Source organism: Notamacropus eugenii, chromosome 6 (assembly GCF_028372415.1).
Source record: "Notamacropus eugenii isolate mMacEug1 chromosome 6, mMacEug1.pri_v2, whole genome shotgun sequence".
Classification (NCBI taxonomy): domain Eukaryota; kingdom Metazoa; phylum Chordata; class Mammalia; order Diprotodontia; family Macropodidae; genus Notamacropus; species Notamacropus eugenii.
The window spans coordinates 166,766,834-166,783,556 of record NC_092877.1 but is presented as its reverse complement, the minus strand read 5'-3'; the positions used below and the strand labels follow the sequence as shown (position 1 = coordinate 166,783,556).

Below are 16,723 nucleotides of genomic sequence, written 5' to 3'. Positions count from 1 at the left end.
CACCAGATGGTCAACATTGAAACCAGATTGATTATATACTTTACAACCAAAGGTGGAGAAGCTCCATGTAGTCAGTTAAAATAAGACCTAGAGCTAACTGTGGCTCAGACCATGAGCTTCTTATTGCAAAGTTCATACTTAAATTGAAGAAAGTAGGGAAAACCATCAGACTTGGTATGGCCTAAATAATATCCGTTATGAATACTAAGTGGAAGAATATTGTATGGGAGGCAGCAATAAAAAATATTCCAAAGAAAAAGAAAAGCAAGAAAGCAAAATAGCTATCTGATGAGGCTTTAGGAATAGCTGAGGAGAGAAGGAAAACAAAAGAAGGGGAAAGATATACCCAAATGAATGCAGAATTTCAGAGAATAGCAAGGGTGAGATGAAGTTTTCTTAAATGCAATGCAAAGAAATAGAAAAAAATAATAGAATGAGAAAGATCTCTTCAAGAAAATTAGCATTATCAAGGGAATGTTTCATGCAAAAATGGGCTCTATAAAAGGCAAACCACAATGTTGTGGTTATTGACCTAGAACCAGATAGCTTGGAGAGTGAAGTCAAGTGGGCCTTAGGAATCATTGCTAACAATAAGGCTGGTGGAGGGAACAATTCCAGCTGAACTATTTAGAATCCTAAAAGATGATGCTATTAAAATGTTGCACTCAGTATGCCAGCAAGTTTGAAAAATTCAACAGTGGCCACTGGTTTGGAAAAGATCAGTTTATATCCCTGTCCAAAAGAAAGGTCATGGCAAAGAATGTTCAAATTATTGAATAGTTATGATCATTTTACATGCCAGCAAGGTTATGCTGAAGATCTTACAAGCTAGGCTTCAGCAGTATATGAACTGAGAATTATTAGAAGAGCAGACTAGTTTTTTGAAGAGGCTGAGGAACTAGAGATCGTATTGTCAACATTTGCTGGATTATAGAGAGAGCAAAGGAGTTCCAGGAAAAAAAAATCTTCTTCTGCTTCCTTGACTACACTAAAGCTTTTGAATGTGTGGACCACAACCAAATGTGGCAAGTCCTCAGATCATCTTATTTGTCTTCCAAGGACCCTGTATGTGGGCCAAGAAACAACAGTTAGATCTGAGCATAGAACAACTGATTGGTTTAAAATGGGAAGAGGAGTATAACAATGCTGTATACTGCCACCTTATTTATTTGACTTATATGCAGAATATATCATGTGAAATGCCAGGCTAGATGAATCCAAAGCTGGGATTAAAGTTGCCAGGAGAAATAACAATTTCAGTATGCAGACCATATCACTCTGATGGCAGAAAGTGAAGATGAATTAAGAAGCCTGTTGATGAGATTGAAAGAGGAGAGTATAAAAACTGACTTGGAGCTTAATATTAAGAGAGACTAAGATCATGGCCACTAGTCTCATCACTTCCTGGCAAATAGAGGGAGACGAAATACAAATAGTGTCAGATTTTATATTCTTGGGCTAAAAGATCGCTACAGACAGCAGCTACAGCGAAAAAATTAAAAGATCTTTACTCCTTGGAAGGAAAGCTATGGGGAATCTGGACAACATACTACAAAACAAGAACATCCCCTCACCAACAAAGTCAAAGCTATAGTTTTCATGAGCTGAGTGCTGTAGAATTGACACTTTCAAATTGTGGTTCTGGAGAAGACTTTTGAGGGAGCCTTGGATAACAGGGAGATCAAGTCAGTTGATATTTAAATTAATTTAGGCTACTCATTGGAAGGACAATTACTGAAGATGAAGCTTAAATATTTTGGCCACACAATGTTAAGACAGGACTCATTGGAAAAGACCCTGGTGTTTGGAAAGATTGAAGGCAAAAGGAAAAGGGGATTGCAGAGGATGAGATGGATAGATAATGTCACAGAAGCAATGAACATGAGCTTGGACAGACTGGGGGGTAGTAGAAGATAGAAGAACCTGGTGTCCATGGGGTCACAAAGTCATGCATGACAATGACTGAACAGCAACAAGAAACGAAATAAATTGGGGAATGGTTGGACAAATTATGGCATATGAATATAATGGAAATTTTTTGAGTCAAAAGAAACAAGAAATTTAGAGAAATGTGGGAAATTTTGGTCTCTTTGCCTCAAAGATAGAACTTTCATTTTGGGATTACCACTATTTCTCATACTCAACTCCTTCTACCTCAATTGCCTTACCTTCCCTCCTCTTTTCTATACAACACCTTTCTGATACCTTTGACACTTAGCCAATGTAATGCTCTGAGAGTTTTCATATTTTGTTACTAACTTTTATCTTTGTTGTTTTAAATACTTGTCTTTTCTGTTTGGGAGGCTTATTTGTTTTTTTCAAAAACTTCCCTGAAGTAGATATTTCCTGTCTAAAACTGGGCAGAAATTGGAATCCAATGTTAATTACAATTAGTAGCATGAGCCATGAATTCTCTAATAATTCTCTAATTACTTACATAGAACAAGTCAGTATCCTCTAGGTAAGCTGGAGGTGGATATTTGAGAAGCAATTAGCATGCCCAATTTTTTTGAGGGGAAATTGAGATGAAAGTAATCTATATAATTATAAGAGAAGGGATTTTTTTATGATGATTTTATTGACTTTAGTTTAACTGTAGAAAAAATAAGGCTAACAAAGTATGTATTCCCTATTAATAAAAGGACTGACAAAGTGGCCTGATTCTACAAACTCAACATTCTGCCTCTGCTTTCTATCCTGTAAATCCCAAACCTAGTATACTCTTCCTTTCTCATTCTTGTCTTTTGAAATCTCTAAACTTCCTTCACAACTGGATGCTTGTTCTCCTTCCTACTTGAAGCTTTTCCTCATTTTCCTCATTTATTTGGCAATTTATTTCTCTTGTAATTTGTAAATATGTAATTTCCCTTGTATTTACTTATCTTTATGTTGTGTTTCAGTAGAATGCAAATTTCTTGAGGACAGGAATTGTTTTGTCTTTGTTCTCTTAGAACCCTTTACTACCTAGTACACTGTCTTTCCAATAATAGGTGCTTAATAAATGTTTGTAAAATTGAACTAAAAGAAGACAAACCTAAATTTCAGTGGCCTAAACTTCCAAATAAAATGTGAAAAAGCCAGAGGAAAAAACCCCCCTCACAGTACAACAAAATGTTGTTCAAAGAAAAACATTGACTTGTTAAAATCTAAATAAATTTTGAAATGAAAGCTGGTCTAAAATGTTCAGTGCTATTACCAAATCATAAAAGCATAAACTAATAACATCAGCTAAAGCTGAATTCAAACCAGAAAATACTAAAAAATATAACAAGTAAGGACATTAAATTATACTAAAATGTTTTATGCAGAATGAGAATAAATCACCTATATATGCAGCAAGATTCATAAAGTAAAACTTGCAAGAAAAAAGGAAAGAATTTGACACTAGTGTAATAATCATACGGTACTTTAAGGTTTGCAGAGTGCCTTACAGATATCTTATTTAACCACCTGGGAAGTTCAGTACTGCTATTATGCAAGCTTTACAAATGAGAGAAAAGTGAAGCAGATAAAGGTGTAAGGCAGAATTTGTACTCAGCACGTTCTGACTCGAGTCCATTGCTCTATTCATTGTACCACCTAGCTGCCTCTGTCAATATTGGGCTGTCATTTATTAAGCACTTACTGTGTGCCAGGCATTGTGCGATGCTTGAGAGATACAGGCACAAAAACGAAATGGTTCCTGTTTTCAAGGAATTTATATATTTTTTTTTGGAGGCAACACACATACATTTTTATAGATATATACAAAATAGATATGCGACAATTTTGGAGGAGGGGAAGGTGCTAGCAACTTAGGAGGGGGAAGCAGGGAAGGCTTCATGTTGAAAGGGGTTTTTTATCTGACACTTGAAGAAAACTGGAACTTTACGAGGTGGAGGTGATCAGGGAGTAGACTCAGTACTAGGGACAGCCAGTGCAAAAGCACAGATGAAGAAGGTGGAACATCATGTATGAAGGACAGCATTTAAGCAAGTGTAGCTTGACTCTACTGTATGTGAAGGGCTATATTGTGCAACAAAACTGGAGAGGTGGATGGGGACAAGTAATGAAGTGCTTTAAAAATCCCTCCTCCAAAAGGTGTTTTATTTGGTTCTTAGATTAATAGGGAACCACTGTAATATATTGAGTAGGGAATATAACCTATACTTTAGTAACATCCCTTTGGCAGCAGTATGGAAGATGGATTGTAATGGGAAGAGACTTGAGGTAGAGAGAGCATTTAGGAGGCCATTGAAATAGTCTAAGTGATGAGGGACTGACTGAGGGCAATGGCTGTGTAAATGTAAAGAAACAGACCTATGCAAGAGATTCCATGGAGGTAGAAATGAGGGTTGGCCACTCTTTGTACATGTAGATTGAATCAGTCAACAAATAGTCACAAAGTATTTAGTAGCACCTACTATGCACCAGGCACTGAGTACTGGGGTTACAAAGTAAAAGTATGTCCCTGCTCTAGAGGAACTCAGATTTTAATGAGAGAGACAACAGATAAACAACTATGAAAAAATACGCTATATGCAGGAGAAAATGAAAGTACCCAGCAGAGGGAAGGCTTTAGAATTAAGAGGGATTGGGATAGGCTTCCTTTAGAAGGTGGGGTTTTATCTGGGTCTTGAAGGAAGTAAAGGCAGGAGAACATAGGGAATAGCCAATAAAAACATCTAGGATTGGGAGATAGAGTCCGCTATCTGAGGAACAGCAAGGAGACCAGTATCAGTGGATTGCAAGGATGTGTAGGAATGTAAGTTGAAGAAGAACCAAAAGGGGTAGGGTGTGTGAATGTGTGTGTGTGTATGTGTGTGTGTGTGTGTGTGTGTGTGTGTGTGTGTGTATTCCAAACATAGGATTTTATATTTAATCCTAGAGGTGATAGGGAGCCATTGGAGTTTATTGAGGAGAGTAAAGCATGATATGAGGTTGCCAACTTGAATACCTGAAAGGATGGTACTTTTGACAGAAATAGACAGGTTTAGAAGGAGAGCAATGAGTTCTGTGTTGAACATGTTGAACTCTGAATTCTATGGGACATCTAGATTGAAATGTCTGATAGTTATTTGGTAATGGAAGACAGAAGCTTATCAAAGACACTAAGAATAGATATATAGATCTGAAAGTCATCTGCATAGGGATAATTAAATCTGTGGGAGCTGATTAAGTCACTGAGAGACTGTAGAGAGAGAAAGAAGGAAAGAACTTAGGGTACACTCAGTATATGATAAATCTAACAAAAAGAAAAATGAGCAATGAACTACATTGAACCAGACGTAATAGATGTTCAGAAAGAACTCAGTGGTACAAATAATTTTCTCCCTATCCCCACTAGTATTTATGATGTCTACACAAAAAATTGATTACACATTGGCAAAGAAAAGCAGAGATTCATTCACTACATTTATGGACCATAGTGCAAAAAACTAATAAAAATGATGACATGATGAATAAAGGTGTAGTGAGTAAAAGTTTTTTATTAAATAAAAGTATTCTTATTAAATAATGACTAGGTGACAGAAAAATTATAAAAACAGTAATGGATTCTACCCAAGATACAATGAGAACAGTACTCAAAGGCAAATTCTTAGCCCTTAATACTTAGATCAATAGAACAGAGAAAAAGAAAATTAACAAAATAAATGTGTTTCTAGATAATACAAAAAAGGAACAAAGAAACAGAAAGCAAGAGAAAAATCAAGATCACAGCAGAGTCACTCAGTCAACAACCATTTATGAAGTGCCTACCAAGTGCCAGGTATACTGCAACTGAAGGGTAGGGGGGTTTGGAGGAGACCTGGAAAGGTTCCATGCTGGAGGAAGTGGTTTTGTCTGAGACTTGAAGGAAGCTCAAGGATGCTTAGCCGCAGAGGTGTGAAGGTGGGAAGGGCATTTTATCTACAAGGTGTCATGGGCAAAGGTCTAGAAGTTATAGATGGAATTTTGTGTATGAAGGCCTATTTGACTAGAATGAAAGATGTGTAAAGAAGAGTAGTATGAAATAAGATTGGAAAGTTGGGTAGGATCTCCATCGTGGAGAACATTTAATGCAAGACTGAGAAATTTATATTTTGTCTTAGAGGCAGTAGGGAGCCGCTGATAATTTTTGAGTAGGAGAGTGACATGATTGGAGCTATGCTTTTGGAATGTCTGTTTGACAGCTCAGTGGAGGGTGGCTTAGAGAAGGGAGAGAGTAGAAACAGATAAATTAAAAAAGCATTACAATATTCTACATTAGAGAGGATGAAAGTAAGGTGAAACAAATGAAAAATCACTGATAAACACAAGTTGTTTTTTGAAAAGACTAAATACCTGATGAACTATTAGCAAGACTGATTTGTAAGAAGAGGAGAATAACCAGATCCTCAAAATAAGAAAAGGCCTGATATTTCAAAAAGAAACCAATCCACTTATTTTATACAACCCTATGGTAACAACATACCTGAGGATTTAAGTGATATAAGAATGAATGTGGGACACCCAGACCAAAAAACACTGAAATGAATAAATAAAATAGCTGAATGTTTGAGGAACTCAGGCAGCCATTTAAGAGCTTCCCTGCAAAAAGACACTGAACTCAGGCTGACTCACAAGTGAATCTAATCGACTTTTAAAGGGCAGCTATACTTTATAGACTGAAAACATTGGAAAGATTGCTGTCTACTCAAGTCCTTCTATGAGGCAAATACAGTATTCAACTTTGTCAAAACCCAAATTGAGAAAAAATGTGGAAATACTAATAAATATTTGTAAATAAAATATAGCAGGATATAAAATAATTATGAATCATGACCAGTTAGGCCTTATCATTGTAGCAAAATACCTAAATACCTCAAAAACAATCAATTTAGTAAATCTTGTCAACAAGAGAAAAATAGGCTATAGGTTCTAACAGCTGCAGAGAAAGGTTTCGGTAGTATGTTATTTAGCTATTTCAGTTGTGTTCAACTCTTCATGACCCCATTTTGGGTTTTCTTGGCAAAGATACTGGAGTAGTTTGCCATTTTCTTCTCCAGCTCATTTTTAGAGATGAAGGACTGAGGTAAACAGGGTTAAGGGATTTTTCCAGGATCACATAGCTAGTAAGTGTCTGAGGCCAAAGTTCAACTCAGGAAGATGAGTCTTCTTGACTCCAGGCTCAGAACTCTATATCCATGATGCTACCTAGTTGCCCCAATTAATTTGTGTTAAAATTTTAAACTATAGAAATAAAAGCATGTTTCCATGATACAATAAAAATTATTTATTTGAGATGATGAGTTAATATTATATACAATGAATAAATACTACAAGTATTCCCATTAAAAAGTGGCATTACATAACAATGAACACTCTTATTCACCAAAGTTTTAGAAATCTTTTCAATAGCAACGGGACCTAAAAAAGCAGTTAAAGGAATAAAAATTGTCAGTGAAGAAATTGAAGCATTTCTATTTGCAGATGGAATAATTGTAAACCTAGAAAATCCAAGTAAGCCAACAAACAAAAAGAATGAATGAAGCTAATGCATGATATTAGTAAAGTGTAGATACACAAGGGAAACTGTGAAAATAATTTACATTTTTACTTTACCAAGAATGAAGAGAAACTGATAGTGTAATGATAGGATATATCATAAATTTGGGAATTAACTTACCAGGACAACTTCAAGATGATTTTGAAAGCATACCCAGCACTTCTTCATTTTCCTGATGAGCAAACTGAAACCCCTGAAACCCCTCTGGGCAGGTCAGATAAGCTGACCATTTAATTTATTCATCTTAAGTACAGTGGAAGCTGAGCCTTGAGTAAGAAGACCTGGGTTTAAACCTCATCTCTGTCATTTATTACCTATATGACACTGGGTAAATCACTTTACCTCCAAAGAACCTCAATTTCTTCATATATAAAATGAGATGACCTTTTAGATCCAAATCTATGAACCTGGCTGTTGTCCTTCATTCTCAAAGAGGATCAAAATGACATCACCATGATGATGTGAAGTTTCAATGATACGACTATGGCTGATCAGACCAATATGAGCTCATTATGCTCTACCACAGGTTGGGCACAGACAATCCATGTGAACACTTGGGGTGGTTACTTCAAATTTGCCAAATTAGATTCAAATCTGTGAGCCTATGATATATATACATATATAATGCATACATATACATATAATATGTATAGTGTGAGAGAGAGAGAGAGCAAGAGATGACACTGGAATTTGCTTTCCTGTGTGATCTTAAAAGTGAGATTGGTGGATTAAACTAGAACAAGCTTTGCTTTGCTTCTATGTGACTCTGGGTATTTGTTTCTGAATTGTCTCCCCATTAGATTTTAAGCACCTCCCAGGCAGACACTGACTGTGTCCTTGTATAGAGCTTTTGCTCCATGAAAAATGTCTTCTGTTCTGTGCCACTCCCAATGATTCACAGGAACATCTTTGAGGCCTCCTTTGTTGACTTACTTAATCCTTACTCTGTGCCTTTTTCTTATATTCCTTTCTCTTTTTGGAACATATCCTCACCTCAATTTCTCACCTTCTTCAGGTACCTTCTACAATCTTATCTCATTCATGTGCAACAGTAAGTAGGTGTCATGATGCAAGATAGGCCTCCCATTTCCCGATACTTCAACACTCTCAGTAGTGTATAATTTTCTTGAATGCAGAAACTGTTTTTACTTTTTCCGTGTATCCGCAGCACTTGGTATAGTACCTAGAATTTATTGAGATCTTAATACATTTAAAATCAACATGTAATTTAAAAGTATTTAACTATGTGTCATGCATTTTGCTAGGCACAAGGGACAAAAAAACCAAACAAATACAGTCTTTTGCTCTCAAGGAGCTTACATTTATTGTATGAGATGATGAAAATTTAGCCTGCTACAAAGACATTTCTAACTTTATAAAAGTAAATGCTTTGGGGATAGTTTGAATTTAAAGCAAGTTTCTCCATTCACATTTTCCCATTGACTTCTAGTTTATAGTTGAAAATGGGTAGTTTCCATAGTAATTTTTTTAAAGAATCCAAGATGCCATAAAAATACAAGAAGGTGGCAACCTTTTAAAGAATTGCATAGTTAAAGTAAAAAAGTGAATTGTCTTATAAAATTTTAATGATATAAAGTAACGCAAATGCTATACTCAAACAGAGGATACACAGACAGAGCCTTTGAGGTTAGATTCATGAGGAAAGTGGATAAATCCTCTTGGATTTCCAGGCTTTTCAAATTCAACCTATTTCTATCAAAGTAAACAGTTCTGTAAAAAAAAAAAAAAATCTAAGTTTTAGTCTACTGTTTGATCTAAAAGTGTTTGTCTTCTTTCCTATTGGTATCTGGAACTGTTTACTCATTTCAAGTCCTTTTTGGGCTACTATACGTCTTTTCTTCTCTTTATTTGTTCGGCATCCTTTACAAGTTACTTAAGGTAGGTTATTCAGGCCTTTGGGAATCTTTGCTGTCAAAAGAATTATTTACAAAATTGATTATTTCAAAAAAATGTAGACTTTCCAGGTTTTTTCCTAAAGGTTAATAGAATTATAGATTTGGAGTCAAAAGAATCTTAGAGGCTATCTAGACTAATTCTCTTCTTTTACAGATGAGGAACTGAAGCTCCAGGAGGTTCAATGACTTATCACAACAGGTAGTAAAGACTGGATTGGGATTTGAATTCAGATCGTATTCACATCTAGCACTTTCCATTTTGGCTAATACATCCCCAATATGTTAAGGATATTTAGCTTTGTAGTCTTGATTTCTATTTACCCTCTCCCCCAACACATTCTGCCTTTCTCTCTCCCTTCTCCCTCCTATTTCTCTCTTCTCTCCCACCCCCCCCGCCCAGGGACTAGATATTTATCTTTGAGTTTTAGTTAGTCCTCCAGTGCTTCTGATGCCTTTTCCAAAACCACACAAATTCATCCTTAACTTTCTAAGCCACCAGTGCTCAACAAGTACAAACTTTTTATAATTTTAGAGACTTAATTGAGGTAGGTATTTTAATGTAATGCAGTGTTTCATAGAGAATTAGGGTTGATTTGTTTAAACTTTGAGAAATTATAAGATATTTTTGGTTGGTAGGTCAATCTCTTAAGCACAATTCATCCCTGGGGAAGTAGAAAGAACACAAAGTTTGCAATCAAAGGACTTGAGTTTGTATCTCAACTCAATTCATTATATGACTGACCACGGGCAAGTTATTTAAAAATTTAATTGTTTCACTTGTAAAATTAGAAGTTTAGCTAAATTATCCCTAAGGATTCCCTTAGCTCTAAACCCTGTGATCCTTTGGGTCCCCAGGACTTGTGAGTAGGGATACATATGGCTCTGTTTTATATTATGAATATTTTCAGACATTTCCCAATTATTCATTTCAACAATTTAATTCAACAAATATTTGTGTAATGCTCACAATGTGTAAGGCACTGTATGAATACCAGGAATGTAAAAGTCCTTCTTTCAAGAAATATAATAGATTATTCTTTTACAGTTGTCACCAAATTGGACATTAGGGAAACCCTACTAAGTGTGGTTTGATATGTATGGTAGAAGGACATCTGTAGATAGATACAGGGTTTGTTGACCTGCCAAGAACTCTTTATCAATAGAAGGATTACTAAATGATGACTTTCTTAATTATAACCATTCAGTTGGGTTAAATACTCAATTAAAAAAATTAAAATAATTTTATTTTCATTTCAGGGAACAAAACAAGCGTTTCCATAACACAGTACAATGAAAAAGATGACTGCACATGAAGCTTCCATGTGCAACTTGGATTCTCTCCAAATACATAAGAAAGTTACATATAAATTTCTTTTCACCCTTTTTTTCTCCCCTTACCCCCAAGATGGTTACCTTTAGACACAAATGGGTAAGTATGTATATGTATATGTATATATATGTGTATACATATGTACAAATATATGTATATATGCATATATGTATTCTATACATCTATTTATTAGTTCTTTCTCTGGATGCAGATAGCATCTCTCTTAATATATCCTGTACTTTTTGAGTATTTATAATATTCACAATGACTTAGTATACTGTCAAGCTGATACCCAAAGCAGCTGCTATGAATATGCAGCCATATTTTCAGGGTTGAATCACAGAATATAACAAACTCTCTTCCTCAAAGATGAAACCAAGATATTTATTCAGGTACAAGAAAGACAGTTCCATCATGGTAACGAAGAAGTTTATATGCATCACCAGTCCAGGGAGCACCAATATCTCCAAGTCTTCCCTCCATTAGGCCTCCCCACAAAGAAACTCCCCTAGGCAAAACTCCTGCCCCATCTCTCACTCACATTGGCTGCTCTTTCCCAGATCTGCCTCTCACTTCCTGCTCCACCCTTCTTGTTCCTTGTGTTTCTTCCTTTTCAGCAAGCTCCTCCCACCATGGGCTCCATGTGACTCAGGCTCCATCACAGCACTCAGCTGGGCCAGAGCTCACAGCAGGTCACATAGACCTATTAATGGGCAGGAAAGATCTTCCCATTCCACTAACATTAAACTTAGTTGCTCAAAGTTGTTCTTAAAACAATATTGCTGTTACTGTATACACTTGGTTCTCCCTAGAGTGATATTCCTTAGGTCAAGCCCACTATCCCATTTGTTGAGTAATTGGAACTGGATTATCTGGTCATGAAGACAATAAGGAGGGAGATGAACTGCACTAAAGACTCACCTTGATGTTTGTTTATGTTATTTTCTGGCAGATCATCAAGAACTTTTTAGTTTTGTTTGTTTTTATTTCATTGCATTAGATAATTGAGTTTCAAAGCTATATTAGCTGTATTGGCATGGTCACAAGGATGATACTATAAAGGAATAATGTATGTAATATTATTTGATTATGTCCACATAACAGAAAAATGATTATGCACAGAATAGAAGTGAATTCTGAATAAATACCCCCTTAGTGATTCCTTTAAAATAGAAAATATTAATAGACCTCTCTTCTTTAAAGTAAATACTTCTTTCTATTGTAAAAGAATATTTAAGCTGTTTGTATAGTAGTCAAGAGTAGTCAATGTAGTATGGACGTAACTCTAGATTAGAAGTTCTTAGCTTGGGGTCCTCAGACCTCTGTGAATTTGGATAAGAAGAAACGTCATCTTTAGTTTCACTAACTTCTAACTGAAATTTAGTATCTCCTTCAACTATAAATTCAGGCAACAACCACTTGAGAAGAGATTAATGGACTTCATCAGGCTGCTGAAGAGGGCCATCACGTAAAAAATGTTAAGAACTCCTGCTGTAAGATTCTTAAAAGATGTTACCAGTAGGATGTCATGTCTGTAGACCTCACCAAACTAGAAAGACTTTGAATAAAAGACCTGGTAATGGACTGTACTGTTTTCTGAGCATCAGGTAATTTTGAAGTTTAGAGAGGCTCATTACCAGAGGGTTAGCTACTGACTCTTAGGCTCCCCACTATGCCAACTGCAAATTATGAGTGGTCTATTAAAAAATAGAGATGTGTGTTTGGTGTGCCTTTAGTGAACAAACACACCAATAGGATTAAGAAACTATAAACCATTTAAGGAAATGTATTATACCATTTTGTCAAGACTCAGCTATTATTATTCCCTGTGATCTCTATTCATTGAATTCTACTTCTGAAAGTGTTTTTCCTGCTATGACATGTAGAAAGATATCTCAAACTCTTATTCTTCATAATGAAGAATTCATAACTAGTTATCTGTCTCAAATTTGACGTAGAAAGGAGTATGTGTTTTGACAGAACATTATTGGTGCTATGCTCCAAAGGGCTTAAGGCATTTGGATTGGCAAAAATGTTATTAATCTTTGAATTTGAATTTGGTTAGTTTTGTTTTGTTGTGTTGCTGATGGGGTTGCTGATATGTGTTATGATGGAAAAATTTTCTCATCATTGGGCATTCCTGTAGTGAAAGTGATAATGAAAATTACTATCTCCATTTCTTTCGAAAGACAAGTGGTTCTCATTGGACCAGTACTTTGTGTTCGGGGGAGGACACAAATTGAAAGAGGAACATATAAGAGGAACAGATGGCATATGTTTGGAAAGGAGAGAGATGGATCTGATCCCTATAATAGGGTTTTGCTGTTAAACTCCAAAAAATATGACTTGAGTGGACTTTGGGGTTCTGCTGAACAAGGAAATGTGAATTATTTAATTTAGATTAATTAGAAATGGCATTTTAAAAGGTTTCATTTACTTAATAGAGCCAATATGACTGTAGTTAAAGTATTGACTTGGATTCAGGGAAACCTGAATTTATATCCTACCTTTGACATCTATTAGCTGTATAATCCTTAGGTAAGTCACTTGAACTATGGGGGTTTCAAGCAACTCCCTGCAGGGGTTTAACTTTGTTTTGGTGGAGGTAGTTTCCAAACTGTAGAAATCATAGATTCTTCCTGTGTTTTGATTTACCAGGCAGGTGTGATTTTGAGTAATTTGGATATATTATGTAACACAGCAGAGAATTCCTCATTCACCGGGCCCAATTTTGGTATAGTAAAGATAGCACTGAATTTGAAGTCACAGGACTGGATTTCAAATCTTGTACAAGTCAACCTCTTTGGACTTCAGTTTCCCCCCTGTGAAATGAGGACTTTTGTCTAGATCATGGGTTCCCAAAGTGGGTGATACAGCCCCCTGGAGGCAGAATGATTCAGGGGGATAGCAGTAGTTTGAAATGATGTAAATTTCAAAAAAACAAACAAAAAAAAATTAAAGGATTAAAGAAGGTAGATTTCTAGGGGACACAGTAATTTTTTTTAAAGGGAGAGGTACACCAAATAAGTTTGGGAACCTCTGAATTAGACTAAAGCTTTCTAAATTCCTTTCCAACTCTGTTTTTATAATTCTACAATCCATTTTGACCTTCCAAAGAGCAGCCTCTGACATTTAAACTAAGATTCATTGATAAGGAATATTCCTTTAATTTCTTATTCTTGCCTTACTGTTATTGCTAAGATTTTCAAAACTGTTTGGCAGGAGTTATGAGAGTGGACATCCGTGTTTAATAGATATTTTTAATGTATTGTTTCTAGGCTTTTTGCACTGTGTACAATCTTAGCTCAGTTTCAAATATAATCATTTTATGTTATGGAAAGAGCTATTCTAGTATATTTTAAATGTAGTTTAAACCTAATAATAACTAGAATTTATCCAGCACTTTATAAGGTTTGTAAAGCACTTTACAAATATTATCTCATTTTATCTTCATGGTAACTCTGGGAGTTGGTGCTATTATTATTATTTCCCATTTTACTGATGAGTAAATGCATAACTGAGTGCTGTGTTTTATTGAAAGATTCCTTTGCATCTGAAGATAAGATTATGGAATTTTTATGTTTTTCTCATCTTGGTGAGCTCGACCCATTGTGGGAGAATGTTATAGAGGGGACTCTTGGTAAGGTGCTGGTTAGACTAGATAGCCCCTGTTAAATGGCACAGGCTGCTCTTTGGAAGTTCAGAATGTATTGTAAAATTATAAAAACAGAGTTGGAAAGGAATTTAGAAAGCCTCAGTCTAGTCAAAAGCTGGAAATTCACAGGCTGGAAATTGAAGTCCAAAGAGGTTGACTTGTATAAGATTTGAACTCTAGTCCTGTGACTGCAAATTCAGTGCTCTCTCTCCAATTCTCATACCCTGGGATCCTGTGAAGTCAAATATGTAAACCATCATGTCTATTGCAAGGCAGTGCTAATGTGGAAAGGCCACTGAACTTAGACCTGTGTTCGAGTTATCCTCATTTTGGGTCACTGGGGCAATATGGCTACCAGGAGAGTTAATTTGATCTTAGTTTGATTTAAGTTTCCATATATGATGAGATGATAGCCCTTTTATACTCTGTTTTGGTCAGACCACGTATTTGAATTATTATGTTCAATTATGTTCACATATTTTATTATTGTTCAATCATTCAGTTGCATCTGATTATTTGTGACCTCATGGACCATAATATCTTCTGTAGAGTTTTCTTGGCAAAGATAATGGAATGGTTTGCCATTTCCTTTTCTGATGAATCACTCTTGCCAGAGATGTCTACTCTGACCTGCCTATCTTGGGTAAGCCTTCACACATATCTCATGGTTTCATTGAGCTATGCAAGTCCCTCCACAAGGACAAGGCTCTAGGAGAGGGGAGGCACATATTAGAAAAGACATTGGTAAGGCTTGGTAAGATTGGTAAGATCCTTCAGAGAAGAACAACCAGAATGGCAAAGGGCTTTGGTGGGATCATGTTCCTGAGAAGATCATTTGAAGGAACAAGGGATATGTAACATGGGGAAAAGAAAACTTTGGAGGAATATGAAACAGATATCTGAAGGCTACTAGGTAGAAGAGTGATTAGATGACATCTTTTCTGCATAGCTCCAGAGGTCAGAATGGAAACAACTTGTGGAAGCTATAAAGTGGCAAAGCTTAATGTAAAGAAAAAATTCAGAATAATAAGAGCTGCCCCAAGGTGGTGTGAACAGTATCAGGAAATTGTGGACTTGCCCTCACTTGAGGTATTCAGACAATGCTGGGTCATATCATACATTTTGTTCAGGGACAGTTTGGATTAGGTGACATTTGAAAACATTTCCAGTGCTGAAATTCTTTGCGTCTATGATTCTGCATCCTGGACCTGCTGCTTACAAATGGTTGGACTTAGGCACCTATCAAAGTCTCAGTTTCCTCATCTGTAAGATGAGATCATAACCCCTGAACCATTTATCTGGTTATTTATATACAGTCAAAGGAGATAACATATGCAAAATACTTGATAAATCTTAAAGCATTGTATAAATATGAACTCATTATTGTTAATAAATATTTCCATTATTTGGTCTAAGTATATAATACTTTTGCGACTTTTTTTTTTATTTTGGAAAAAGTGCTCTTGGTTTTTAGATTTAGAAACAGGAAAAAAGATAACCTAGAACTTCTTATCATGTTATTTAAAGATATTTTCACGGCATTGGTGTCTAGCTACCACCACAGTAAGAAAATAAGATACCACATTTTTAAGTTAAAGAAATGACAGAACTGTCATTATCCACACTCTCCCTTACCCCATGCCACACACACGCGCACACACACACACACACACACACACACACACACACACACACACACAACCATCCTGAGCTACTTTAAGGGTTTTGTATCAGATAATTAATAAAGTCTTTTCTAAATCAAACTTTCTTCAAGTAATACCTAACTTAAAAAAAATCCTGCTGGCTAATTGAAGAAAGGTGTTTTTTTCCCTTTCCCTTTCTACTGGCTAAACAAACAGAAAGCTTAAAAATAACATTCAGACTCTGAAAGAGAAAATAAAGTATGAGAAGTTTTTTTTTTTTTTTTTAATCAGAGTGGAAATTTCTGTTTCCTTACCATACCGAGCTCTTTCATAGAGCTGGATCTCCCTGCTTCTCCACACCCTGCCCCCCACCCCCAAGAGAAATAAAAGCATTATAACTTCTTGGATACTACAAGCATTGTATAAGGCAAAATAACAACAAAAGGGGGATTAGAAATACGAAGGTGAAGGAGAAGGAGGGGGGAAACTGTGATAAAATAAGCAAACAGCTTACCAGAGGCGCTCTTGTCCGTGTGAGAAGCTAGATGAAAGCTGGACTGTCCATTTTGAACAGTGTATCCACTGTCTTGAGAGCTGGATGGGAAAGTCTAAGGAGTTCATTAATAAACATTTTCAGAGAAATCTAAAAGTTCATTAATACATAGGCATTTC

General features: G+C 35.9%; 1 long non-coding RNA gene across 1 annotated transcript in view; it reads left to right on the top strand.

Annotated features, from left to right (window-relative positions):
* The window catches only part of LOC140512467 (uncharacterized), a 34,066-nt gene extending 21,724 nt beyond the window's left edge, over window positions 1–12,342 (top strand). The window contains exons 2-3 of the long non-coding RNA XR_011969763.1: window positions 9,578–9,622; window positions 10,681–12,342. This is a non-coding gene — a long non-coding RNA (uncharacterized lncRNA). The remainder of the gene's footprint in view (window positions 1–9,577; window positions 9,623–10,680) is intronic.
* The last annotated feature ends 4,381 nt before the right edge of the window (window positions 12,343–16,723 follow it).